The following is a 4822-nucleotide window of genomic DNA, read 5'->3' on the forward strand; positions in this document are numbered from 1 at the left end:
TACATGACAATAATAAGGCCCATCTGGACATACGGAGTTGAGCTTTGGGGCTCCACTAAACTTTCGAATTCCTCTCGTACCAATCCTTACATTCCAAAATCCTTCGTATATTCCTTAATGCTCCTTACTTTATCACAAATAAAATCATACATAAAAACCTTGATGTTCAATATGTGACCAATCTAGCCCGAACCAGATATCATTCCATTATAAACTCCCAAACCTACATTTTTTTAACTTTGTTTCCTCACCCATTCCTGGCAATTCTCCGAGGCGCATGAAAAGAAGATGACCTCGAGACCAACTACTATAAAAACGTTATTAGAATGGTACCAATGGGTAGTTTCTCTACATGCCTGTATCACTCCATTATAGACATACATCAAATTTACTAAATGTATCGTTATGTTCAGTTTTAAATCTCAATAAAGATATTTAAAAAAATCCATATAATGCTAGGGATTTACAAATTTCAATATTTAATTTGAGTTTCTTACGACTCTTCGTTTTTGTGCTAGGATGTTCACTCACACACAGACCGTTTTGTAAGAATTGGTTATTTGGACTCGGAACGTTTATTTCCATTGAATATTTGAATTATAAATTTTCCACGATCGCAATACTTTTGCACGATAGTAGGAAGATATCGGTGGTGGTCAAGGAAAGAAAGAAAATATAAAAAGTACTGTTAATTAGTAATCTGCGTTTGCAAGACGTCTTCAAGGCTAAAGGAGAACAAGACAAAAATATTGTAAATTATGTAAGCACTCAGACGGTTGAAATGGCAGTTGGCCAGAGACCTATTGTAATAGTTAGTACATAAATGGCAATGATCTGACTCTTCACTCAAGTCCAGAGCGTCTACGGCTAGCGCCCTCACTCAACCTCCACTGGCTTTAAATAGCAACGACGCGGTTGAGAAGCACTGAGATCTTCTGGAATCCTCCTTTTTTCTTCAAAAGTGGAAGACAAGCTCTGTTCGGAGTTCCTAAGGTTTAATGTCAATACTATAAAAATTGAAATTTATTTATTTAATACCATCGGTATGATGGGCCTTACACGGTTAATGTAAGAGGTACATTTTTTTTAACAATTGTTAAGGGGGGGAGGGAGTATAGTTTTATACAAAAGACACCCCTTACTATATAAAATGTTATAAATAAAACAAAAAATTAAAATTAAATAAAAAGATTAAAATAAGAATTCTTGTTCCTCTATGCAACATGGGGGACATGGATGGGGACCATCTTTTGGCGTGTGTTGATCTGGAGGATGTTGAGCGAGATGCGGACCAACTAAGAGGAAGAGTCAAATTGTATTGGGCTGCGAGAGGGAAAATGGCGTAATAGCCCACTTCCTGTGCCGTAGGAGAAAAAAAAAAATTCTTAATGATAAAAGTAAAGTTAATGACATTTATGAATTTAACAAAATAAATAATTAACATCTAAAAAAAAAAAGAGAGAAAGTGAATTTAAGATGAAGAGAAAAAAATTACGATAAAATTAAATTTTAGTGTGAAAATAACAGAACTGATAAATATAGAACCTATAACAGAATATTCTGCAGCAGCCTGGATTTCACTCTTCGAGTAGTGGTTGGGTTTTCCAAGTTGTACTTCACAGCTCCTTTAACTGTACGTATATAACTAGGAGTGGAACTTCCTGAACCTTTTTTTGAAATCCCCCATTGTCTCTATTTGTAATTCCCGATGCAATTGGCTGTTTCTTACAAACCAAGGAGTATCCACAGCAATTTTTACGACTTTATTTTGAAAAGATTCTAATTTTTTCCTTTTCGTAATGGATGCCACTCCCTATACATCGACAGTGGCCTGAGAATTGTTTTAAAAATTAGAATAGCTGTTTCTGGTTTTAATTTGGGTTTTCTATTTAGAGTAGGATATAACATTGCTAACCCTGCGTTAGTTTGTAAAAATAGGAATGAATGTGTTGAAGATGGTACTTTTTACTCCAAAGTTATTTTTTTTTCTTTCTATTTTTTCCTATTTATTTTTTTGTTATAATTAATGTACATCAGTATTATATTTATATATAAAACTTCTCTTTAAATCTTTATTCTTTATTGTTTACCTGGTCTGTTATCAGTTTCTCCAAACAAGATCATGTCGTTTACCGAGTTTTTTTTTTCTAACATCAGAATTGTTCATTGGTATTTTTTAAATTCACTATTGAACTGTCCCGATTTGACCATAGCCGTGGTAGTGTTATCGCCAATCAATAAATTCCCTGCAACGCTGGAAAGCAGCCACGCGTAAAAATAACAATGCCAATTGCAAGGCTGACAAATTTACATCGTTGCAATGTTTTGGATGCTTTTCGACCGCCTGTTCTGTTTATATATAAATGTGGACCGGGCCCAACTGCTTAACTCAGGGCATTTGTTTACTTTTCTAATTTAAATACATTTAAAAAATTTTTATTCATTTAAAGGTTCAGAATGAATTTATTTATAAACATTTTTAATACAAACCAATACCAATTAAATATCTAATGATAACCTTAATTTCGGTTAAATTATACTATTTTGATTCTACAATTTTGTAAGTCAAGATATTTAAGAACTAAACTTTTATTTGGTTTTTAATTCATCTGGATCAAAAATTATAATGTACCTGAGTTCATCAGTCAGTGAAGCTATCTATATAATATTTGAGTGATCAAAAACTGAAAAGGTTTCTATAATAAAAGACCCCTGAGATAAGAGATCGCTTTTGGGCTCACTAGAAAGAATTTTATCACCAAAATCCCGGGGAGGGGGGCGGAGTAATATGTCAATATTACTTCCCAAATATGATTATTTAAATGATAACTATATACAGCTATAGTACAAGAGTCGGAAAGAAAAAAAGTTGGGTTATCTGAATCCAATTTTGATTACTTTAATAAAAAAGTTGTATATTTATTAGTCAAAATTTATTAGTCTGCCAAGTACAGGTAGTGGCAATAAAAAATGGCAGCTGTTTCAAAACGTTAAAAAAATTTAAATTACCAACACTAGAACACCTAAGAGAACATTATTTAAAGTAGTGTAAATTTGCTGAAATATTAGCCATAATAGAGCTATTTACGTTCAATAATTCTAGAGATATAGCTTTTGAAGAATCAACATTTCATAAAAATATACTAAAAGATCAGTAGTTAGTGAATTTATTTTAAGAAATCTATATCTGAGCAACTATGTGACGTATAAATGTCTATTAGGACTCAAATTAAAGCTAGTTTAATGGACTATATAGTAGTTTATAATGTTTATCTTCGTAGGAGTAATAGTTTTCATGATATTTGCTAAAATATATTAATTTATAAATATTCGGACAGATTTTCATGTGCCAAATTTACATTCATATGAGAATATTATAAAAACTACTACCCCAACGAAGATACGTGTCATCCTAACTATTACTACTTTATAGTAAGTTTTAATTCGAGTGCTGGCAGACATCTGGACGTCTTATGGTTTTTGAAATAAAGTTTTTCATAAATCAAACTTATTATGTCAAATATATCAGTCTAATAGGCATTTGTACGTCGAATGGTTTTTGAGATATAGATTTCTCAAAATTAATTTACTAACTACATGTTTCAGTACATTCTGTACAACATTTTTATGAAATGTTGCTTTTTAAAAAGCTATATCTCGAGACTATTGAACGTAAATATCTTTTTTAGGGCTCATATTTTAGCAAATTTACTCTACTTTAAACGGCGTTCTCATAGGTTTTCTAGTGTTGTTGGTACTTTTAAATATATAGAGCTCCAAGTGAAAAATTAATTTTTTTGAACGTTTTGAAAAAACCGCCATTTTATTCCCTCTGCCTATACTTGACAGACTCATAAATTTTGACTAGTAATTATACTTTAGTTTTCATTAAAGCAATAAAAGATTAGGGTGAAGTAACTGCTTTATTTCTTGTCTTGGGCTCTTGTACTACAGGGAGACAAAAAAATATCAACATAGTTGGGGCAAAAAATAGCGGTCGTTTCAAAAGGTACACAAATTTAATTGTTAATTTAGAGCTCAATATCTTAAAAACTATCAACAACGCTAAAAAAAAACAAAAAAAAAAACTGAATAGAATATCATTTAAAGTAAAACATGAGCCCTAATTGATTCGTTTACAGTCAAAAGTTCCCGGGATACGGTTTTTTAAAAAGCAACATTTTTTTTTCTTCCAAATATGGAATAATCAATATTTTGTGAATTTAGTTTGAATGGATTACGTCTATTAGCCACAACAGAGTAGCTGTTGTTATGATATAAGCCAAAGTGAAATCGAAAAATGTTGATTTCTCCTAGTTTAGAAAAAGATTTTGGTTTGTGAAAAACTATATCCAGGTACTAGATGCCTATATTCACTCTAATTAAAGCTAGTTGAATGTACTATATTGTAGTTGATAACGTCTATCTTAGTAAGAGCAAGAGTTTCCATGATATTTGCCAAAATGAATTTTTCGTTATTTGGATATTTTTCCTTTACTTGCTTTTTGAAAAAATATAACTTGAAAATATTTGTTAATATTTGGAATAGGTGCCGTTTCTTATTTCCTCTTATTAAAGTTAGTTTCTCAACTTTGACTCTTGACTGTTTATAATTTTCATTCATCAAAATAGGCGATATAACTTTACTTTTTCTTTTTATGGGCTGTTTAAACTATTAGTGTGGTGGTAAATTCTTAAATGAAATAAACTTTAAAATAAATATTACTACAGGCTTTTGATCGAGTCTGGCACCCAGGACTGCTATACAAGATCCGTAAATTCCTACCCCCTACATACTTCCTCATTATCCGTTCTTATCTCT

This window comes from Halyomorpha halys, unplaced genomic scaffold (assembly GCF_000696795.3).
Source record: "Halyomorpha halys isolate HHAL.00 unplaced genomic scaffold, Hhal_1.1 Scaffold45.1, whole genome shotgun sequence".
Lineage (NCBI taxonomy): Eukaryota > Metazoa > Arthropoda > Insecta > Hemiptera > Pentatomidae > Halyomorpha > Halyomorpha halys.